The sequence below is a fragment of the Talpa occidentalis genome, unplaced genomic scaffold, assembly GCF_014898055.3.
Source record: "Talpa occidentalis isolate TD23 unplaced genomic scaffold, MPIMG_talOcc4v2.1 talOcc4.5, whole genome shotgun sequence".
Classification (NCBI taxonomy): domain Eukaryota; kingdom Metazoa; phylum Chordata; class Mammalia; order Eulipotyphla; family Talpidae; genus Talpa; species Talpa occidentalis.
The window spans coordinates 97,594,463-97,619,596 of NW_023604861.1; the positions used below are offsets into that span (position 1 = coordinate 97,594,463).

Genomic DNA, 25,134 nt, shown 5'->3' on the forward strand with positions numbered 1-25,134 from the left:
GGAACTCTGATCATCGGCAGCGCCATTGACAGTATTTTTTCTGCTTTCTAAAAAATCAACCAGGAAACAAAATCTGTCTGGTATATTAAAAAATAATAATAAGGGCCTCCCTGGTGGCGCAGCAGGTTGAGCGCCGCACTGTGAAGCTGTCCGCAGCCTCTGCAGTGCCGGTTCGATCCTCGACTACTGGCAAGAATCCCACATGGTGTGGCAGACCTCTCCTGTCTCGCCCACTGCTCCCTTATTATGTATTTCTGTCATCTGTCTGTTCTGCTTCCCACTCTGTCTCTGGTGAATCCTCTCACCTTCCCATGCCTCTGGCCTGTACCCCAGCTCTTGTATAAAAATAAATAAATCTTTAATAATAATAATAATAATAATAATAAAAGGTTGTTCTGGTTTCTAGTCTGGAACAATCTAATATAGCCTGACTTTTCCCTATTGCAGCAAGCTAGAAACCATTCAATAGACAATGATAAAAGAACTTTAAGTTGGGGGAAAGAAGGTAGATTGGCAGCAAACTTTCAGACTTGAAAAAGACAACTTGCTGAATTTCTTGTGATTTCCTTTTATTTCCAATGTTCCCTGAACAGGGCAGAAAGAGGTTTGTAACTTGGAATCACCAACATGTAGAAACAAACAAAATAAAAGAAAAGCCAAGAATATCCAGCTTTCCCTGGCCAAAGTTGAAGAAAGGGGAAACCCAACAAAGACCTAATAATAAGTTTCGCCTCCCTTTTCACAAGCCAGAGTTCTTCTAGACAATCCATTCTGCTGCCTGAGCAGCAAAACCCCTCTATTTTGGCCACTGATCCACAACTGAGACACAAACAGGTGGCTGGCTCCAGCTTTGGCACACAGAGGAGCCCTGTGTGCATCCTTCTGGCCTCTTCCCAGTACCATAAGGAGACCCAGGAGCATCAACTTCTTCTCCACTCCCCAGTTTTCCCAGCAACAGAATAGCTAAAATAGTAATTACTAAGAAACAGTACAAAATAATATGCTAAAAACAAATAATTAAGTCAAAATAGAACTCTGCAAAATGTTGACGTTACCCACAGGAAGTCAACGCAAAGAAACAAAAAAAAAAGAGAAACAGAAGGAACAGCAGAAACAAGTAATAAAGTGCCAGAGTTAGCCCTAACAGATTAAAAATTACCTTAAATGTAAATGGTATAAATATATCCATTCAATGGTAGAGATTGGCAGAGTAGATTAAAGACATGACCCAGCTCTAGGTTATTCATCAGAAACTCACTCTATGGTCAGTGACATGTCAGTGTCTCTGTTTCATTTATAAAGGATCTTGTAGGATTCTTGTAAAGAAAAGATGAAACAGCACATAAAAGTGCTTGGAACGCTGAGGAGAGTAATAGTAGTTAAAATACAATCTATTTTTTAACACACAAATAATTATAATTATACAGTAAGTCTATTATTATGTTAGTAATGCTATGACTATCATTATTACTAGGTTGTATTAAGCACTCCCTACTGCTTACACCAAAGATTGCTTTATACCTATAACCTTTTACTTCATGCCTACACCATGAGTTACTAGTCTCATTTATGTATGTTGGGAAATGAAGGGCCCAAGAAGTAATTTGCCTAAAACCCAGCTTGCAAGCAATAGAATCCTGATTTGGACACTCAGGATCTGTTATGTCCTCAGGATCTCAGGATTCTCAGAACAAGTAAGCAGGTGAATGCAGGAGTTATTTGGTATAGGGTTGGTTTCCACCGGCAAGGTGGGTATTATCTGACATGGAGGCTCAGTGTGCGACCTGTGACAGGCAGAGGTGGTGGGGTGGTGGGGGAGGGGACAGGAGTCATTCTTGGCAGCGGCAAGGCCTCCAAACTAACAAAATGAGAAATAAGACCCCTTTCGTAGGGGCACAGCTTGGTCATGTCAGATGTTAATCAGTCTTTCCTCCATTTCTGTGAAGGATTCAACAATTAGGCTGAAGTAACTGTGTCAGGGTCTAAAAATAACTCCACAAGTTCTAATAAGGACTCAGGCTGGACTGAAGTCATTCTGTCAGGTGCAGAAAAGGAACGCTTGACTGTGCATTGCTGATTTAAAACAGGAGAGGGGGCAGAGGGCCAGCTGGGACTCACGGTGCCAGTGGGCACTTTCTCAGCGGGTGTTTCCGAATATTCCCTACTTTGGAGGACAGACTTGTGTCTCCTTTTTTGAATTGAGAGGAGGTGAGGCTGTAAGTTTGAAAAGTTCACTTGCCTTGCTTTCTCTCATGTCCAAGTATATTCTTTTCCTCCATAATCTGCCTTCATCTTTACTGGTTATTCATGTGTTATCCTGAAATCCACTAGTTAAAGGAACAAATGGTCAGCTCTACCTCTTTCTCCTTAAGTCTGCACAATGGATACAGGCAGTTTTATTTGAATTTCCTTGCCCAGAGTGGAACAGGAGGCCGCTAGTGGGACTTTCCAAGATGCCATGGTATGGTGGCAGTGATGGGGGTCTATATGTTGGGATAATTAGTCATTTCTTTCCTTTTCATAGCCTGGTTATAGTTGAGTAAATGAATAGTCAAGATGAACTCATCACTGATTCATTTAATGAATTCTTTCATTCAAAAGTTACTGAAAGGACTTCTGGCCCAGATAAGACAGCACAAACTCATTTTTCCTTTCTCCCCACCTCACTAAGTATGATGATAAACTCTGGAAATAATGCAAGAGAGGCTGTGCAGGGAGCTCCACCCAGGACACAGGCTTCCTCTCCTGTTGTATGTTTACTCCTGGGGGGAGCGTGCCACTTCCGATGGCGGCACAGCAGATTTGGAATGTGGCATCACTAGAGAGGCAATGGCAAGACTAGAAAATGAATCAGCAACAGAAAAACATTCAGGCAAATGTGGTTGACTGGGCATCCAGCTGGCAGGTGGGCACTGAGCCTTCAGCGTGGGGTCCAGGTCATCTTATGAAAGCTCCCTGCAGGGAGTGCATGGCACAGATATGGAAAGGAGCTGGTGCAGACTCTGCTGAGGAAGATGGAGTCCAAGGCCCAGCCTTTTTTCCAACTGATTTGCATCTGAATTGGACCCAAGTAGACTGGGCTAACTCCAGAGAAGTCAGAAGGAGGCAGATTTTCCTACAGTGGAGTTCCCATTACCCCCACTTGCAGGATCACCTTCACAGCTTAGAGAAGAGCAAAGGGCAGTGAGTTGGCACACTGCCAGAGGGACACCCAGAGGTGGCCTGGGTGAGTCTGACTACCTACTCTGAGCTACCCCAACAACTGGAAAGGAAAGGAAATTTGAGTAAAAAAAGACCCAGAGTCTCCTAACAGAAAGGGCTGGCCCAAGTCCTTCCTGTCTTCTTCTGCCTTGTACTGTGGGAGAGAGGGCCAGGCGTGCAGGAAAGGGAGAGGCCGCTGAAGTTGAAACTCCAAGGGTCAACCCACCCAGGAGAGCTGGAGGGAGTAAGCTGTATTTAAGATGGCAACATTCACTTTGGTTAGTTGACTGCCAAGATCCCATCTCTAAGGGGAGATGGGGGCTGTCGTTGTCTCTCGGCTGCTCCCTCTGCCCTCCTGCAGCCTGGAGAGCTCAGCCAGATGCCAAGGATCTTTTAGGTCTCAGCAGTCACTCCCCAGATGTGCCTGTCAGACTCCACTGTCTCTCTTACCATGCACCTGCCTAGTTTTCATGAAAGCTTTCAGTGGTTTCTGGTCTACAGCCAGCCCCCATCATTAGCATGCCAATTTTTTCTTTGTCTCACCATCACCATAGCCTAGCACCTGAAACAATGCCTGATGAGGGGCAGGGGCTCAGTAGATGACCAATGAATAAAAGAACTAATGAAGGAATGGGTGAATGAATGAATGGGGTAGGAGGACTCTCATCACACCTGCACTAGCACTCTGGGTGGTGTTGAAGGGCAGTTATCCTGGTAAACCAGAGGAGGTGGTCTCCTTGGTAACAGATCATGTGGGCCCTTCTGTAAAGGTGCCAGCAGAACCTGTGAGGTATTTAAAAGAGAAAGATGTGGCACCCAAACTCATTCGTGTGAATGAGAAGCAGCTCTGGGGATGTTAGGCTGCATTGTAAATGCATTTCAGGATTGTGATTGGTTTTCATTTGCTGCATTTCTGCTTTTGCTTCTAGGGTTTAGTGTGATTTTGAGACTAATGGTAGGAAAAGCAGTTTCTAGACTCTTATAATAAGAGCAGCACCCGTGGCAACTGCTAATGCCTATGGCACGCTTGCAGCACGAGAGGCACCATCCCAAGAACCTGACATGTGTTAGCTCACTTAATCCTTATAACCACTCCCTCTGCCTGGCCCCCAGACATGAGAAAACCTAACCAGCTGGCATTCTGCCCTCACTGTCTCCTTTCCTTTCCAGTTGTTGGGGTAGCTCAGAGTAGGTAGTCAGACTCACCCAAGCCACCTCTGGGTGTCCCTCTGGCAGTGTGCCAACTCACTGCCCTTTGCTCTTCTCTAAGCTGTGAAGGTGATCCTGCAAGTGGGGGTAATGGGAACTCCACTGTAGGGAAATCTGCCTCCTTCTGGCTTCTCTGGGGTTAGCCCAGTCTGCTTGGGTCCAATTCGGATGCAAAGTTGGAAAAAAGGCTGGGCCTTGGACTCCATCTTCCCCAGCAGAGTCTGCACCAGCTCCTTTCCATATCTGTGCCATGCACTTCCTGCAGGGAGCTTTCATAAGATGACCTGGACCCCACGCTGAAGGCTCAGTGCCCACCCGCCAGGCTGGATGCCCAGTCAACCGCAATTGCCTGAATATTTTTCTGTTACTGATTCATTTTCTAGTCTTGCCGTTGCCTCTCTAGTGATGCCACATTCCAAATCTGCTGTGCCGCCATCGGAAGTGGCACGCTCCCCCCAGGAGTAAACATACAACAGGAGAGGAAGCCTGTGTCCTGGGTGGAGCTCCCTGCAAGGCCCCTGTCACCAGCAGCGGGGGCATCTGGCTTCCAGGAATCTGCTTGGCAGATGAGAACAGGCCAGGCTCAGCGGGCTGTGTGGACAGAGCCCCACAGGGAAGGGCATGCAGGAGACGAGGACTCTGTTCCTGTCTGACCCTAAGGTTTATCCAGTAGGTGTTGTCAGGGGAAGTTCTCCCTGTGGAAGCTGAGGGGGATGAGAATGGCCAGTTTTATCTCAACCATGTAAACTTATTTTCTCCCCCCTTGAGAGTAGTCATTAGGAGACTGGAGGGGGCACCCTGCCTCTTAACTCGCTGTGAGACCTGAGACTAGTTACTTAGCCTCTCTGAGACTTGGCTTCCTCTCCTGCAGAAGGAGGGTGATGGGCTGGACTTGACTCCAGCAGTGGGACTCCAGCCTGCCTGTAGGATGAGCTGGGAAATTTTTGGCAACCAATAAACTTCATTCCTGGTCAGTTCCATGATTGTCAGTGAGGGGGAGGGAGGACAGGGGATTCCTGTGCACTTGAGGGGACTGGGGAACCTGAAGTGTTACCTCCCAAGGCTCCCACTGCCCATACCCATCCTTTACCTGTGTGCTGTTGAGTCTTTTCCTGACTCAAGGCCGGTGTGCTCAAGCTCCAAGTCCTGAGAGTGGGAAATGTCTGCTCTCTTTCTCATCCTTCCTCCTTGGGGTCTGGCCCCCTGCAACTCCAGGGACGGGTCCTGTCACTCAGGGCTGTGGGCCTCCCAGACACTGTAAACAGGGCCCAAGGGCATCTAACATCCTCATAAGAGATGGGACAACCAAACCCTGTATTTAAGAGTTTTCAAAAGGAAGGATTCTTGCCTGTCATAAATTATCTTTCTTTGACATTCATGATTTTTCTGCTTTTGCTAATGATGCAATGCTATTTTGCACAAGGAATGAAAAATGTTCTTTCTCTGCTGTGAGGCAGGCACTAGCTAGGGGTTACCTTGCATTCATGGAAGGGAAAATTTTTTCTTAAAGATTTATTTATTTATGCATACAAGAGCTGGGGTACAAGCCAGAGGTGTGGGGGCAAGAGGACCCACCAGAGACAGAGTGGGGAACAGAACAGGAAGACTGACCAAAGACACTGCTGAGGGGAGCAGTGGGTGAGATAGAAGAGGTCTGCTGCTCCATGAGGGTAGCTCCCTGGCTGGCCGAGGATCGAACTCGTGCTGCAGAGGCTATGGATTGCTTCATAGGTTGCGTCTTAACCCTTTGTGCCACCAGGGAGGCCTGGAAGGGGAAAACTTTTTATTCCTCAATCTTTCTTGCTTTTCTCTGTCTCTCACTATTTAGCTCTTCCTTGACCTTCTCACCTTCCTTTCTTTCTATTCCTGTCTTCATTTGATCCACAATAATGATTATTTAATTTTGAACGTTCTCTTCTAGGAGAGAGTTGGCTTGGTCCAGACCCAGTGGATGCAAGGGTGATTAGATCTGTTCTTTGCTGAGAGGGACTAAGACCAAGATTGATGTTAGATGGTACAATGATGAAATCTGGGGGAAAGGAAAAAAAAAAAGAAACCTGGTGGCAGGGGGCACCAGAAAGCCTGGGTTCCCAGGAAATGTGCTGTTCAGTCTGTCCAGCAAGGGCAGCACACACTGACGGCACAGATGTGTTATTCCAGGGTTCCCCAGGACAGTGCTTCTCAGGGTGTGGTCCCTGGGCCAGTAGCATCAGTATCACCTGAGAACTTGTTAGAAATGCACATTCTCAGGTTCCTTCCCAGACCTGGGAAGGTGGGACCTGGGAATCTGTTTTAACAAATTCTAGGTGATTCTCATCAACTATCATTAAGTGAAAGCTTAATGCTTTGAAAATGGGCACAGGGTCCCCACTGAAGGAAGCAAGTGGAAGGAATAAGGTGAAGGGGGAGGTGGGGCACCCACATCCAGGGACCTGCAGTATTCCCTTAAGGACTGCAAAGAAGACTGAATTGGGGAGTTAGGAAACATGGAGAATTTAATTCAAAAATTCTTGTTCTCATGTACGATTCCTGCATAATTCAAATAAAATAACTCTAACTCTATTAAGTTCTATAGCAAATGCTAAATGAATTAACCATTTGGTCCCTAGATTATTTCTGACAAATGGAGAAAATGGTTCCTTGAAAATTAAGGCAGTTTCAAATATACCCAAAAAAAAAAAAAAAAAAAAAAACAAGAACACGTCAGAGAGTAATATTAAAAATACTAGTTTGTGACAACAGTTAATAGTCAGCAAGTGGTAACATTTTACTATACTGGCTTGAGATCTTTTTAAAGATGCCACCCAATTTCCTGTCCCCGCTCTGATTGTTGACAGACATTAACATAAATGCAGTTGGTCTGCAATTTGTTTTCTTCTCTCCATGCTGTTAACTACCTGTGGAAGCGGTTCATCCTCTTTGCTTTATCATTGGGTGGGAAGTGTCCCATTATATGAACTTTTCTCATCCTGATGGGCATTTAAGAGATGACCCTAGGTTCAAAGTTTCCATGAATTCATGTGAGAGAGTACATCCTGGAATTGGGAAATAACCGTTAAATACATTAAAAGAGAGGTTTTCTCTTTCCAGCTTAAGTGCAGAGGTCTCCAGATACACAGCAGGGGTTAAATTACCAGTTTTCAAGAAAGAATTTCTTTGTCCATGAACTAATTTTTTTGTTTCTTCATTCATTCAACCCAAAACTGCTGAGCAGCTACCCTGTGTCAGGCCCCATGCTGGCTTCTGGAACCGAAATCCTAGAGGTTTGTAGAGACGGCAGAGCCAGGAATGTCTGGATGCTCTGCCTTAGTGAAGATGGAAGAAAAGGGCTGCCCAGATGTTTTTGCCACAAGGAGGCTGCAGAGTGGGGGCCACATGGATATTCTGGCTTGGACAAAGCCAACCTGCAACAATGAATGAGCTCAGCACATTCTATTTCACCTAAAGCCTGAACTGCCCCACCAAAAGAGATCCCCCCCTCCCAAATTGTCCCATGGTGCAAACTGTTACTATTAATATTCAGAACCCTATTTAAATGAGTTCAGGAGGCTAAGGGTGTCCATGATGCATAAATCAACAAACCACGCAACCCAACATACGTTGCATCTCCCATGGGAGATGATGCTGTTTTCCCCACGGTAGAACTGAGAAGGTTCTCCAGAGGCTGATTTAGGATTCGGGAAGTGCACAGGAGTCTCTCGATGAGCACACTCTCCTATCTGCCCTCCTCTGACACTTGTTTTTGAAGAAACTCATGTATTGTTGAAATAACTGATCGCTTTTGTTTGAGGCCAACGGAACTGACTAGTTCCCTGGTTCAGAGGCCCCACACCCCACATGGTGATAGATGTTGTCTGCTAATTGCTGTGAAAGGGAACTGTTGCTCTGTCTAGTTGAATGGCCGTGTTCAGCGGATGCAGGGCTTTTTCATGCATTGAGTATTTCTGGGGACCCACTATCGCCTGGCTCTGTGAGAGACACCAGGGACATAGCCATGACTCAGACTAACTTGGTCCCTGCCCAGGGGAAAACCACAAGAAGAATACCATCATGGTCTGATGGGGGAGAGGAAGACAGGGACCATGGGAGCACTAAGCAGGCACTATCCCAGTCCTGGAGGGACAGGAGAAGCCTTCGGGAACAGAAGGACTGTGGTGGTTAATTTTATAGGTCAATTTGACTGGCCTTAGGGATACGCACTTAGCTGGTAAATATTCTGTGCCTGCCAAGGTCTCTCTGGAAGAGATTAGCATTTGAATCAGTAGACTGAGTAAGGCAGATGATGGGCCCCAGTGAGGGAAGGCTTCATCCAGCTGACCCACTGAGACTGCGTACCCAGCTAGAACAAAAAGGCAGAGGAAGGGTGAATTCTCTCACTCTCTCTCTCTCTGCCTGAGCTGAAATATCCATCTTCTCCTGTCTCTGGGACATGACTCCTAGTTCCTGGCCTTTCAAACTCAGATCAGTATTTACACCGCCAGCTCCCTGATTCTGAAGCTTTCAGGCTGGGATTAAATCATGCCACTAGCTTTCCCAGTAGGCCAGCGTGCAGCAATAGATTGTGTGACTTTTCAGCCTCTGTAACATTGTAAGCCAATTCCTATAATAAATGTCCTTTTCCATGCATGTATACAAGTCCTCTGGGGAACCCTGAAGAATACACAGACCAAAATGTAAAGATGGGAAGGTGAGACCAAGCTTGAGTGAAGTCTCAAAAGTCTGGCCTCTGAAAGGAGTAAAAGGCATCCGGGAGCAGAAACCAAAGAAACAAGGAATAAAAAGCAAGCCACAACCAGACTCTGTTCCTGATTCAGAGCAAAAATGTCCCTAGAAAGGCAGACAAGTAAAGGAGCAGGAGACAATTCTCATCTCATGTCCCTGAGCTTGGCGTTCTCCTATGGGTGGGGTGGCTGTGCAGAGGGTTTATCCTAGGTTTCCTCTTGCACCTTTCAAATCTCTCCAGGCATGATGGGGGTAGAGTGCCCTATCAGAGGGAGCCAGTGCTCAGGCCTGTTTGCACTCAAACCTCAGCACTATGTTTATTTATAAGGTCATTTCAGACTCTGGCCCATTTGGTGACCAGACACTGAGCCCGTCCTTCCTCGTGGCGGACATCGGACCCACCAGCAGGCTCTGCAGTGGAGGCTCAGGGCCGAAGACAATGGGAGCTTTGATCCCAGGAGCCATACAGATGCCAAGTCTGGAATTAAAGGATGACTCTTTACCCAATTCACACTTTTACCCAACAAGCCAGTGAGACAGTGCAATGTCTGGAGGCCTCAAAGGCCCTGGCGGCTGTCCTCTCCTGCGTTTGATCCTGCTGGTGAAGGCCACCGGCTCAGGTTGTAAACTCTGTACTTTATTCAAAGTCTTTTGGCTCTGGAAGTGGCCCCAAAGCACACTTGCACTTCCTTTGCAGTGACTTTATGACACTATTTTCCTTAGTGTATGCATAGGAATGAGGAAAAAATGGGACAATTTTAATGTCAGGACACAAGTTACCACTTAAGGTAAAGCTTCAACTATGAAGCCCTGTTGAAAAAAATAAGCAGAGCTTATGGGACACAGCCTTTCTCTCGGGGAGGGAGCAGGGAAGAGTGAGACCAAGGGGTCTGCAGTGGGGCTTTGTGAAAGGTTGAGCTGCCACGTTCAAGGAAATAGTTCCCTGCCCACTGCAAGGTTTTGTCTTGTTTATTGCTCTGTTTCAGAATCCTGGAAAGACAGAAGGTAGTGGCAGAAATACCTTGAAACTTTTGATTCTAGGGCCCAGTGAGGAGACTGTCAACATTCATTGCAAACTCCACCTCAACCCTCTGGGATGAAGACCTACCCAAGGCTGGGGTAGAACCTTCTCCAAGGCTGGCTATGTGCACTGATGTTGATTTGACAGTTGCTGAATTGCCTTATTGTCAAAATCCCTTCCTCTGCCTGTGAGACCCAGATTCCCTCTTCCTCACCTTTCCTCTCTGGTGTCCCAGATGGAGGGCAAAGTGGGAACTGACAGAGAAAGAGGGGAGGGGCCTGGCTTACCAGCCAGGGGCCTCTGCAGGCTCCAAGTCATGGTCTTCATGGTAAAGCTCTTGTCTTTCTTTGGAAAGCTCCCAAAGGTGGAGAGGGCCTGGGATTGCTTTGGATGGTAACCCTAAGAAGTAACCCCAAGACCAGAGCCTGGGGATTGCATAGCCCCAAACACAATACATAGAGGGAACTCCCTGGTGGGTATGAGTGCTAGCGGAGCCTGCAGGATGGCACAAGGGAGGAAGGGCCAGGGCAGTGGGCATGAGGACCATGAGGCCGGTCTGGACAGCCTTCCCACAGTTACCAGGGCATAAGCTCCACCCAACCAGGGACGCAGGGTCCCAAGCCCAAGAATTCACTACAGAGGTTCCCGACGTACCATGGTTCAATTTAGGAGTTTTCAACTTTATGATGCTGTAGCACGTTCAGAAATCTCTTCTCGGGATAGTAGTATGAGGAAGGGCCTCCCTCATGGAGCAGAGCGGTGACAGAAGCTGCGGCTCCCAGCCAGCTCTGTGAACACAAGGATAGACAACAAACATTCTACATTCTGTCTTTCACTTTCAATACAGTCTTCAATGAACTACACGAGATGCTCACACTTAAATATAACACAGGCATGGAGCCAAGAGATTTTGCGAATGTTAAGTGTTCTGAGCACGTTTAAGGCAGGCTGGGTTAAGCCATGATGTCTGGGGGTTAGGTGCACTGAAGACATGTTTAACTTGTGGTGGGTTTATCCTCATATGTCCAGGAAGATCTGTAGAAAAACAGCAGCAAGAAGGAGACAGAAAACGGGCCCATGATTGCGTCAGCCATCAGCACTCGTGTAGCTCTGAGCTTCTTGATAAGGAAAGGGAAAATAAATAGGAAAACAGAGTGGTATGTAACTCCTATTGTCTAATAAAAGAAAACATTCCAATTCTTTGGGGAATTTTTTTTTCCTGGCAACAAATTCTTGGAAGAATTTATGTGACAGAACACCCAGGGGAACATCTTCATGTTGGGAAGGAGGCCACCTAGTCTGGAGCTCTCAGAAATTCCAGTGTGCATGAGGGAGGAGGGCCAGGCTATTCCGTGGCTTGGGAGGCTGGAAGGCAGGGGTGGGGGAGGGGCGGGGGGTGAGTGATCAGAGCTGTCCTCAAGGGAGGGAGGTGGGGAGGCACTCCAGAGACTCAAAGTGGAGCCAGAGACCATGGCAAACACCACACCCTGCATCTCTTCACCAGCTGTTCTGTCCTGCTCTATGGTATGCACTATCCTTCAGGTCAACAGAGAGAAGGGAACCAGGAGGACATGAGCTGCTCCCCGGCCTGGGCCTGCAGGAGGAGGGGAATTAAGAGGGTCAGAATCAGAGGTCAGAGTTTCAGCAAAGCAGGAAAGTGCCCTGGGCCTTTGGGAGAAAGGGAGGAATGAGGGTAGCTGATAGGTGTAAGGGCCACAGCTCTCGGGCCTCTGCAGGCTAAGGACCCTCGGATGGTCAAGGCGGAGAAAGTGAAGTGCAAAAGGCCTACAGAAAGAAGGGGGGAGGGCTTACAAGTGAGAGGAGAAGAAGGAGGTGCAGGGAAGGGAGGAGGAGAGGAGAGGAGGGGGAGAGAGGAAGGAGGGAAAGGTTGGCAAGGGGAGAGGGGGAGGGGAGGGAGAGGGAGAGCTGGAGAAGGGGACAGGGAGGGAGGGAGGTGGGAGAGGCAGAGAGAAATGGAAGCTGCAGGATAGGAAGCCTGACAGGAGGCAGAGCCAAGGTTGTGATTAGGAATTCTGCTTTTCTGATGCTCACCTTAGAACCATTGTATAGGGCCTCCCTCATAAAACAAAAACTGACCACCAAGGGGGTTGTGGGGGGGTGTAGGGGAGGAGGGCATGGGGGGAGAGGAACTGTCCAAGTGGGAAGTCTCAGGAGCTGGCTCCCAGGACACTGGTGGTTTAGGGATGTTTCCTGTTAAAAAGCCATGTTGGCAGAATGAGGGAAGGCAAGAGCACCTGAGGGAAATAGTCCACAAAGGGGTCTGTGAGGACTTTCCCTGGGGACATGGAACTGGGCAAAGGGACATCTGTAGAAGCTGTGGGTGACTCGGCCCTCATCCCTTAAGAACCCCCCACCACCCCGCCTGTGATAAAGTCACACAAGACTGGGGGGAGCAGGGGAGAGAAAAATCAACAAACCAAGGGGTTAGGTATGGGACTGGGAGTCAGATGTGTCTGCCTGGTTCCTCTGCTACCAACTTGTCCACCTGAGTGTCAGCTGCCTCCTCAAAGCTTTCCCCCTCCCTCCCTGCAACCGAGTCACCTCAGGCCCAGCAGGGCTGAGGGCACTCACCCCTCCACTCCCATGCCCAGAAGAAGCACAGATGCTGCAGGGAACAGAAAAAATCCTAAAAAGAGGTCTATTTGACGCCGAGATTTCAGGAAGACACGCTATGCAGAAACGACTCAGCCAAGCAAACTGCAAGGCCAACATCATCCTGTTTGAGTCTATTTTGAAATCTCTTCCCCTTCTCCTTCTGTCCTGAATTTACAGTAAACTGTAAGGATTTAGAAGCTGATTTAAATGTTTAAATAACACAAACCACTGTTCCATTAGCGTGAATAAGAAATTAACTTGTTAATATTATGATCCTTAAAGTATTATTAAAAAATTGCAAGTCTTCATGAGAAAAAAAAAAAATCTAGTTCTGCTTAAAATACCACTTTACAGAAATGCCTGAATTTTCATGAGAAAAAAAACCTCAGGTTTGGGATCTGCCTCTGGTGTCCACACATGAGCACTTTTCTGGAAAGAGCCATGACTCAGCTTATTCAAAATAGTGTGAGTTCTCGTCAACGATTCAAAACTCATCCTGGGCACGTACCCTGTGACCGCTGTGTCACCTCCGTAACATCTGCTCGAAGTGTGTCCCAATTCTACTGACTCATGGGGAAACCACAGGCTGCAAATGGCCAGGAGCTCACACATAGGATGGGCTTCATGTCACCTGCAGGGTGACTCAGCGACCCGCAGATGCCATTACAGAAGAGTGGAGATGTTGACAAGCGGGCGGCTTGTCCACGAGAAAACATGTAAGCCTGTTCATTTGATGATTTCGGTGATACACAGCTGGTCAAGTATAAACTGGCAATAGCTCCAAGCAAGTTGGTCAAACTCAGTTGTTTCTTTGGCGCAGGCGTCAAGGCTCCTCTGAAAGAGGCAAAGGCAGTTGCATGTTCGCAGTCCTTGGCCAGGGCCCGAGCACTGTCTGCAGGCCTTTGTGTGGGTGCTGAGTCAAACCTTTCTCAGGTCTGCTCCCCACCTCATTTTCTCCTGCAACAAGTAACAGGGTTGCTGCAACTGAGCAAAAAGGGAAGAGGCTCAGCCAGAACTAAGCAAATGTCTACAAGTTGTCTCAGGTCCTCCTGTGACCCTGCTCCTGTGCCACAGTCCTGCCACCCACTTTGGGAACCTCCCCTGGAGCGAGTGGCCACGGAACCCATCATCCCAGGCCCACCAAAACGTAGAGCCAAGAGCAGCTGGAGTTTGTACTTTGGTGCGTTTAATGGTCAGGGTGATCTGAGTTCCAGGCAACTCTGGGTAGTGTGACCACAGTTGGGGAGAGAGGATATTTGGCACAGTTTATCTTTCCAATACACAGAGATGGTATCAGCATGATCCCCAAGCCCTGTGACAAATGTGGCTCCCAGTCCTCTGAAAGGTCATCTCTGACTACAAGGGGATCCTCTCCTGGGAAGAGCCAGGTCTAGTCACTCAGGACTTCTGTTATGTGTCAGGACCATCAAGCCTCTCTGGGTCCAAAGCTGCTCTTGGGGATAACTGGTTTAGAGGGGGATCCCCGAAATGGCCAAACTGGGGCTCTCAGGAGCACTATAGAGGCTCAGAGATTTAGGAACAGGTGATTATCACCAAGCCTTGGGATCAGGCAAACCCTTCCAGGAGTCAGCTTTTCTGTTAAGCTTTGAGGAGTCTGAAGCTCCCGGGTTTGAGTGATTTTTCTTCTGTTGCTCTCCCATGTTCTGGGTTTCTCCACACAATGCTTCAGCAACCCAGTTATAACTCAGCCCTGTTATCCCTCAATTCTCATCCTCTGGACCTTCCTCTGTTGCACCATCGCCACTCCACAGTAATACTTGGTATCTCCTCATCTGGAGAAATTTCCTTTTGAGAACCCCCAGTGCTTAGTCATTGGGGTCACTAACTCAGAACCAAATGAAAGTGACTGATATTTCCTAGAAAATGCAATAAAGGGGGCCTCCCTTGTGGTGCAAGGGGTTAAGTCTCAGCACTATGAAGTGTTGGCAGCCATCACAGCACGAGTTCGATCTCCAGCCAGGGAGCTGACCCACATGGCACAGCAGATCTCTCCTGTCTCGCCAGCTGCTCCCCTCAGCAGTGTATTTTAGTAGATCTGCCTGTTCTGCTCCCCACTCTCTCTGGGGAATCTTCTCACCTCCCCCTGTCCTGTACCTGTGGCCTATACCCCAGTTCTTATATGCATAAATAAATAAAAATAAATCTTGAAAAAAAAAAAAGAAAATACAATAAAGCCACACAAATACACAATTTGGGGACATTAATAAAACTTTGAATCCAGATTAACAGCCTCTGGATGCATGAGCTTCTGGCCCACGTGCAGATAACAATTCCCCCATTCACCTGCGCTTTCTGGCACCAAATGCAAAATGAGCCATTAGGAAGGATCTTTCTTGGACCTGACCCATATATATATATATAATATATTATATTATATATATATGAGAATCTAATGAAAACCATGGACTTATTCTAATACATCTAAAATGCAGTGTTCATTTCAATAGTTTCAGACTCCTCCTAAAACCCATTCATGAAAATTCAACTTTGCTTTCTGATGACCTTTAATTAATTGTGAGTCCAAGCACCTTCCTCCCTTGATACCCCAATTCAGATGGTTCCTCCATCAAATTGAGCCTCCCCTAAATTACCAGGTGGAAATCCTTTCCCTTTGCTTGAGTTCTATGCTCATTCTGTAGCTCTTCACCCTGTGACCCTCGGGGTCAAGGCCACAGGTTCCCAATACCTTTTGCCATGGCACCTAGGTGACAATTGACATTCCATTTTTGAGTGGAGCTCATAGAATAAGAGATTAGGGTTCTTTTTTTCAAAACATTGGACATTTGCATCTCTCTACCCAAATGTTAAAGCAGGTTGAGCAACAACTTGGTTGGATATAAGTTATCTTACTGGATTAAAAGCATAATAGATGTAGGAAAATGGCCATGGGTATAATTCTATGTAAGGAGACACCATTAAGAGTGAGAATTTTTAATCTGCAAGAATGGATATATATATATATATATCCATATATATATATATATATATATCCATGTATATATATATATATACACACACACACACACACTCATACCATGTATACACACACACACACACACACACACACATGTGAAGAGGATATATTATAATATGAAGGAAATCATGAAAGCTCAATAGCACACATTGAAATTTGCTTACCAAAATTGAAAATACTGAAATTAGGGGGCTTACAAAAATTGAAAGACACAGTATCTTCTACACTAATTTATGTAGTAGGTAAGAGAAACACATGGCCTTCATTATCCTGAAAGGTGATGTAAGTCTCAGACCTTACTAGTCTCAAGAAAGATTTAGAGATTGCTGGAAGAAATTAAAGAAGCTTTAAATAAAAGGGAACATATTCTGTGTTCATAGGTAGGAAGACTTAATATTGCTAAAATGTGAAGACTACCCAAAATAATCTACAGATTCAGCACTATCCCTAACAAATAGAAAAGCATAATTTCAAACTCATATAGAATCTGAAGGGTCTCTAACTATCCAACATAATCTTATGTTGAGAGAACTTACCTTCCTGACTTTTTTCAAAGCTACAGAAATTCAAACAGCATGGTACTGGTATAAGAGTGGACATATAGATAAATAGAATTTAATTAAGACTCCAGAACCAAACCTACACATCTCTGGCCAACTGATTTTTGACAAGAGTGCCAAGCCTATCCAGCAAGGAAAGAAAAATGGTGCTGGCACAACTGGATGTCCACACACAAAAGAATGAATTTGAACTTCAACATCATACCATACACAGAAATTAACTCAAAATGGATCAATGGCTTTAATGCAACAATAAAATCAATAAAACTCAGGGAAGAAAACATAAGACTAAATCTTCATGACGTCATGTTTGACAATGGATTTTTTTTTTAAGATTTATTTATTTATTTATACAAATACTGGGTACAGTCAGAAGCACGGGAGGGTGAGAGAATTCACTGAGCCAGAGCGGGGAGCAGAGCAGGCAGAAGGACCGAAGTACACTGCTGAGGGGAGCAGCGGGCGGCAGGAGAGGTCTGTGCGCCATGTGGGACCCTCGCCCTGTGACTGGGGATCGAACCGGCACTGCAGAGGCTGAGGGCAGCTTCACAACCCAGTGCTCAACCGCTGCACCACCGGGGAGGCCCTGAGAATGGATTTTTAGATTTGACACCAAAGGCTTAAGCAACAAAAGAGAAAAATATGTTAGTTAGACTTTATCAAAATTATAAACTCTGGGGCATCAAAGGACATTATTAAGAAAGTAAGCAGACAATCTATAGAACATTAGAAAATACTTGCAAATTGTATATTTGTTAAGGATTTAATATCTGAAATATATAAACTACTCTAACTTAACAATGAAAAGACAATTCAATTTTAAATTGTTCAAAAATAGATATTTCTTCAAAGAAATGTCCAACCTGGCCAAAAAGCAACTAAAGAGAATTACCATCATGAATTACTAGAGAAAAGCCTATCAAAACCACAATGACACCTCACTTCACATATTATTCACTGATGATCATAATCATGATATAGAAAATGACAAGTGTTAGACAGTGTGTGGTGAAACTTGAACTTATGTACTTTGTTGATGGGGTTGAAAGATGGTGCAGCTGCTATGGAAAGTAGGTTGTTCCTCAAAAACCAAACATAGAATTACTGTATGACTCAGCTAGGTATGTATCTAATAGAATTGAAAATAGGCACTAAAATAGTCATTTGTATGCCAGTGCTACACAATTATTCACAATAACTAAAAGGTAGAAACAATTCAAATGTCTATCAACAGATAATTAGATGAACAAAATGTGATATATCCACACAATGGAATACTATTCAGTCTCAAAAAGGAGCAAAGACCTGATATATATTACAACAGGGATGAACTTTGAAAACTGTGCTAATTGAAATGAGTGGGACACAAATGGGCAAAATCAGATTCCACTTAGATGAGGACCCTAGTATAAGAAAATTCCGAGACAGAAAGTGGAATGGTGGTTACCAAGTTGGGGGAAGGGGAGGGAAGGGGTTAATGGACATAGACTTTCTGCACAATATGATGAAAAGTTTTGGAAACAGATCCTGGTGATGATTGTACAACACTGTGAATGTACTTAAAAGGAAAATTTAGAGAATGGATTAGACCGACATCCTGGGTCATGAGAACACGGCGGGATGAACCACTGGCCTTCATAGGCCACTGATGGTCCTACGGCTCATTCCTCAACAGTGTGAGTGGCAGGATCCCAGACTGGAGACCCCAGTCAGCCATGGAGACCCCCTGGGATCCGTATGACCAAGGTGCGGGTAAGCATTTGGTTCTGCAGAGACAACTGTGATACCAGCAGTTGTGATACCGATGGATGTGGTAACTGAAGATATTCATTCTGCAGGCAAAACAGAACAGCCGTGAGCATTTCCCACAAACCCAGAGTTGCCGGCACATGTGTGCTTTAATGTGAAATCAACACTTTTTTAGAAGAATAACAGTCAAGGAAAGTACGTTCTATTAATTTACTGAAAAGAAAGAAAATCTCTTACATACACACACACACACACACACTCTCTCTCTCTCTCTCTCCTGAAAGAGAGCAACATCAATCACAGCTCTGGCCCCGCTCTCCTGAAGGAACACAGGCAGGCTGGCGTTATTCCCACATGGCTACGGTAGTGGACCCCGTGGAATTTTCAAGTTGCTCACTGTAGGTTTGGCAGTGTCGGCAGCAGCATCAGCTGGGATGCATCATAGCATCATACTAAGAAAGAGACCCCAGCTTGTTCCAACAGAAGAATACAGTAGAAGATGATAGGGGCTTTGGGAGGAGGGACCTGGGCTTCTCTAGGGGGCTGGAGAGCAGGACACACAACCTGTGCCTGTGGAAGGGTGCCCTCCGTGCAAGTTCACAGCTGGACCCTTGGTCCCTGCCCTTGTACACCCTAGGGGAGGGCCTCTAACAGGCACTCCGGCAGTTCGTGAGGGGTCACCTACCAGGACAAGAAGAGAAAGGCTTCTGCTCCTTAGATATCGTGGTGGAGGTGGCATCTAAGGTTATTCTTCCACGCACAGCACCCAGTAGGGGGAAAGTCATACCCAAAAGGAAACTGGGGGGAGGGTCCAACAGAAATCAGGAATGGATGAGGGGCAGTTCCAAAATCTTCCTGGATAAAAAAACCCATATCCCACTAGACTAAGAAGCCAGAGCAGCATCATACGGGGCTTTATGAGTATTTCTTCTCCAGGGTATGTTTGTGCATCTGGAGTAGCTGATGCCTCATGGGAAATTCATGGGTTTTTAACTTTGGCAGAACAGCCAAGCTCCCCTGCTTTCCCATCAAATCTTGGCTGCTGCTGCCCAAGGTCCTCCTGAGGCCAAGTAGGAGAAGTTCTGGGCCGTGCTCAGAGAAAACTCGTGGAGGGACACCCTCACCCCATATAGTGGAAGCATCCAGATATCTCCCTCTTCTCCAGGCACAACAGATCTTCAGGACATAGAGAAGGTCCTGCTCGAGTGAGTGCCAGGTGTGACCTGTTCCTGGTCTCAGCAACCTGCATATGTGTGCCGGTACCAGGTCAAAGGCTGGGCGGGCAGCCAAGAGAGGATCAGGGCCCAGCTGGCAGAGAATGCCCTTGGGGTGAGTTGGGCTGGGGGATGGGGGGCACAGTAGGATTGCAACAGCAGGGACTGAGGTCAAGCACACAGAGAAGGGTAACAGAGTGTTTGGCCATGCTGGCGACCAGGAGAGAAAAAGAAAATAAGCTGACTCTATGCCAAGCTCATCGCCAGCAGAGACAGACCAATTCTCATAGAGATTCCATTAAGCAGCTGAGAAAGTGGGCAAAGGTCAGAAGGCAGCCTGTGAGGGGCACAGACAGCTCTGAACCCCTCAGATAGGTGGAACCAGTGAAGAGGACTGGAACAGTGACAGGGTTTGGAGGATGAATTTGCTTGGATGGGGGAAAGCCTTCTTGGGAGCTAGGATTGAGGTGAACATTGCCATCCCCGGGGAGTAGGGCTTAAGCCGCCTAAGTTTTTATTTCTCCCTTTCCTCTCTGCTCCTACAATGACTAACACGTGCCTCGAAGAAACATTTGAACTTTGACACCATGACAGAAGCCAGGTTTCTCCTCAGTGACCCTTTCAAGGTGACTGGAATTCAAGGCTAATGCATGACTTGACAGGTGTCCATCCGGCAGGAGGTGGCTCTCACAGTGCCATCACGGGGGAGGATAGTTTGTGTGTGAATGGAGGTAAAGTGGATCTCAGAATGGGTTTCTTAAAAAGCCTTTAGTGCCCTATGCTGGATGCTCACCCTCCAGCCACAGGCCTTATTGGCACAGTCCCTGTCCCCCAGCTCTGGTCTGCAGAGGCAGCAGAAACGCTGGGCAGAGGGTCTGAGGATGGTGCCCTGAGATCAGTCCTTCTGACCCTCTGGCCTCACCTGAGTCAGGTGTGGTGAGATCATCCTGGGCTTGTCCCCTAGGGAGGCACTTGCTGGCATGTGCTGAGAATGTTTTTCATGGTCCCTGGCCTGCCCTGGATTCATGCTCCCTCCCACATGGAGGTTTCCTTTCCCCCTGATATGTGCGATCTTCCAAACATGAAGCCAGATATTACAGAACTAGACATAACCTGAAACCATATAAAATATATAGAAGGAAATAAAGGTGAAACACTACATGACATGCACCTCAGTAACATCTTTAAAGACTCATCACCCAAAGCAGTGATAGCGGAGGCAAAGATAAACAGCTGGGACTACTTCAAATTAAAGAGCTTCTGTACAGCAAAAGAGACAGTAACCCAAACAAAGAGACACTCCACCGATTGGGAGAAAATTTTTGCACACAACACTAATGATAAAGGACCGATCACAAAAATCTACAAAGAGCTGACAAAACAAAAACAAAGAAAATAATCCAGTCAAAAAAAGGGGAGAAGAGCTAAAAAGAAACTTCTCCAAAGAGGAAATGCAAATGGCCAACAGGCATATGAAAAAATGTTCAACATCACTTGTAATCAGGGAAATGCAAATCAAAACTACCATGAGATACCATCTCACACCAGTGAGAATGGCACATATTAAAAAAAAACTAGCAACAACAAATGTTGGCGAGGTTGTGGAGAAAAAGGAACTCTCCTGCACTGTTGGTGGGAGTGCAAACTGGTCCAACCACTATGGAGAGCTGTGTGGAGATTCCTCAACCTGCTAACAATGGAGCTTCCATATGATCCAGTAATTCCACTCCTAGGTATTTACCAAAGGACACAGAAACATTAATTCAAAAGGGCACCTGCACCCCTATGTTTATAGCAGCACTATTTACAATAGCTGAGGTATGGAAACAACCCAAATGCCCAAAAACAGATGACTGGATCAAGAAGATGTGGTACATATACACCGTGGAATATTACTCAGCAATCAAAAAAGATTCACTCAAGCAATTTGCAGCAACATGGATGGAGCTTGGAAGGGATCATGTTCAGCAAAATAAGCCAGAAAGAAAAAGAAAAATACCAGATAGTCTCACTCATAGCAGGAATTTAGAAAACCTAAATAAGGGACCAGGAAAAAGACTAATTATAATAAAGTAAAAATCAAAATCAACAAGAAACTATAAACCAGAGACACACTGGGGTGGGTGGGAGGGAATAGGATCAAAACAAGGGGGGTGGGAATTTTATGGGGACTATAACCAAGATGAAAATGCATACATTGTACAAAAATGAAAAATGATGTAAAAAATATATGAAATAAAATAAAATATGTGGGAAAAAAAGTGGCTAAGAGACTAGATCCTACATGTTTTTACCACAAACAACAAATGACAATTATGTGACATGTTTGAGGTGTTAGCTAAAACTTTGGAGGTAACTATATTATAATACATAAATGTAAAAAAAAAATAAAGTTCAATCTGTCTCTCTTTCGTTGCCTTCTCAATCCACTCTCTGAAACAAGAACAACAGTTGTTGTTACTAACATGCATTCTGTGCATGTCTTGCCCTTAGGACCATGCTAATTCTTCCCACAAGTCTCAACATGAACTTGCAAAGTAAGTCACCAGTCCCCCCACTTAATAGATGGGGAAACTGAGGCTCAAAAAGGGGAGTGAGCAACTCAGAGTCACATAGCTGAAAGCAGCAGCTCAGGGAACAGAGGCTCCAATGCTGGCTCCCCCTCACACCCACGCCCACTTTAGTTTCATTTGGATGCACTGCTACCCTCTCCCTCCAATGATCTATCTCTGAGCCCAGCATTCTCTAATAGAAAAGATTTTTCCAGTGAGAATAATCAATATCACTGCGAGTTTATTAACCAGCAGATTCTGCCCCTGTTCACAATATCTGAATTAAATCCTATTATTGCCAAGCCCCCAGCATTCGACCCATGCTCCGTTGGCATCAGGTATATGCTGCTGCCTTCAGGACAATTCTCAAAAGAGGATTTGGATTCATTTACCTCGTTCTCAGTTGGCTAAATGGTTAAAAATTGCAAGCACCAAATATTAAGTAGCCTTATTTGTGGTGGAGTGAAAGGAAGGAGAACATTTAGAATGTTAAACCGAAAACTCCATGCTCTGTGGTCAATTTCGAAGTGAAATAAAGAAATAAAGTGTGAGGGAAAATCACTTCTGATATTCATTGTTGTTAAGAAAGGAACATTAGCTATTTTTAACCCTGGGAAAGTAGCTGCTATCCTTAGAGCCTAGGGCACGGTCTAAAATCTCGGGTTGTCTGATTGTGGCCAAGTTTTGATCAGTTTGTTCAGAGCATACTGATCCAGGGAAGCTGACTCCGCGCTTGGGATAAAAGAGAACTCTTGTGCATCTAAGACCCCATCCTCCTTACACTTCGCTGCAGCCACATGCTCTTCCACAGTTCAGCTCTTCCTGACAAGCCCAGGCCCTCACATAACCCAAACCAGGTCAGATTTATGGATTGAAATTTCTACTTTTCTATACTACCAGCAAGGGCCAATAATAATGAAAATAGTGAACATGAAACATGGCATCAAAAGATATAGGCATGAATCATGGTAATCCTAGCAGCCAAGAGGAAGCAAGCCTTTGACAAATTCAGGCTGGGGATGGAGTGATGCATTGATCACTAGTCCTCAGGGGACAGTCTTTAGTTCTTGCCCTAGTTTATTATATCAATATCTTGGGGTCAGGCAGTTCTGGACCAGGGACTCCAGGCACTCTGGGATGGTCCCAGGCTTCCCAGGCATAAGGCTGGGACACTCCAACATAGTTACTCTGCTCTTCTGAGCAACAAAACAGACCGGAAGGTTGGCAGGGGTGGAGAGTGACAGGGCCCTCTATTTGGGGGTTGCAGGTGAGGAAGCCACCCAGATGGAGAATGCAGAGTTCTCTGCATGTCACTGTCATCTCAGTTAAAACCTGGTTGCAGCCTCTCTCAGCTGCTATAGGTTTGAAACAAAAATCATATCCCAAGAGACACCTTCCCCTACCTTCCTCTGCCCTTGTGAAGGTGGCATCCCCCACCCTCTGCACTGGGAGGGCCTCCCTGCCTCACAGGGTCCTGCCACCTGCTTCTTGGCCATCATCACACACTGCCCCAGGGATCTGAAGTAGAAAGCTCACATTTTCCCCTGTTTGAGTACAGTTGGGATAATTTTTAATACATTCCTTTTTGCTCTTCATCAACTTCAAATATATCAAGATATCCTGAGGGCAAAAGAACCGATTTAACTCTCTGATTAGAAGGAAGGCTCTTGGCCCAACGCCTCACTCATTTTGAAATACTGACATTAACAGGGAAAATCACTCAAGCTCTCTTGTTACTTCCTGTGCTTAATTAAGTGGCTCTGCAGGTGACTCAACCCTTTTCTTTTTCAGAATGACATCAGACTTATTTTCCATTTTAATAGCCTGGTTACTTCATTGATTTTTTTTTAATCTAATTTCACTTTCTAGTGCAATATTTTATCTTTTTTTTTTCCTTCTACCCCAGGAAACTCTAACTCCCATAGTGGTTAAACTCCAACTGTTACAAATGCCTCAATTATTTTTGAGTCCAGGGTTCAAAATCAGAATTGGAAGAAGAAATTAGAGGTGTAATTCTTATTTGCTAATTACCTAAATAATTTCATTAAGTGTTGGGATTTTTATTATAATTAACTATCTGCTGTTATTCCTTAGAGGGTCCCTGAGTCCTGGGGGTGGCATCCAGGCCCCTGTGAGCAGATACATCTACAGGAACCACATCTGGCTCTCAGATCTGTCCTCCCCCATGGGACTCTCCATTCTTGTCACTTTGCCTTGTCAATTAAAGGAGCCTGATTCCAATCTCATGCGCTTGTTTTGAACTCATTTAATATTTATCAGGCGGCTGGGTAGCATTTATTAATCTGGGGGCAAATTATCATTGTCATTGGTAAATTTCATTTTTTTCTCAGAAAAACAGTTTTTCTATTCCTTCTTCTCTCCATTTCCTCCTCCCCTCTCCCTCTTCCTTACTCTCTTTTTCCTGGCAACTTTAGCAAGACCCTTGGCACCACCTAGGCATCCTTTGTACTTGCAGTCACCAGCATCCTTCTTGCACTTCTCCTTCAGCCTGACTACCTTGCCATCAGGCTGCTTTTCAATGCCACTTAAGTTATTCCACATTTCACCCAGCTTCTCTGCCACATCTCCATTGAGATGCTAGTGTTCGTGGATGTAACCTTGTGGCGGGATTCTGAACCAAACAAGGAGAATCCAGAAGGTGGCCCTTTGGTGACATTAGGATCCTCCTTCTTCTTGCCTCCCTTAGCCGATCCCTCATCCTTCATTGCCCAATGGTGGCATACTTTATCTGCCGCCACCCTTTCATCACATTTGGACTTCTCCTTCCCAGACATTGCCTTCCACCTTCCTGAGCACTTCTGGAAACCTGCAAAAATGACAGGGACCTCTGGGTTTTTCTTCACATGGTCCTGCCAGCAATTCTGCACCAAGAAGGCTTAAGCGGGCTTCTTGCCCTTTGGTTTCTTGGAATCACCTTTAGCCGTCCTGATTGTATTGTTCGCTCGCCTGCTCATGGGTGAAGTTCACTGATTGAGAGGACACATGGGAATTACTCATCTTAATATAACAGTTTAGACTCACAGCCTTGTGAAAAAGCAGATGCCAATATTTTGCATACCGTGACATTTATTGTTTATCTTTTATTTGAGGTTTTATTGTTTGTTTGATGCTTGGGTAAGCTGGGTGAATTTCAGCTTCTGCACGTGCTGAGGGGTTTTCCTCATGCCTTGCTTCAATTTCCCAAAAAGAGCCATTCCAACTCTGGCAGGGGGGATTCCCGTTCTGGGAAGACTTGGTTTTGAAGGCCTGGCCCTGCCCTGCTCATTCCTCAGTG

At 45.8% G+C, this 25,134-nt stretch overlaps 1 pseudogene; it reads right to left on the reverse strand.

The window, feature by feature from the left end:
• Positions 1-11,696: 11,696 nt before the first annotated feature.
• On the reverse strand, positions 11,697-24,814 carry LOC119258620 (high mobility group protein B3-like; annotated as a pseudogene).
• Positions 24,815-25,134: the final 320 nt, after the last annotated feature.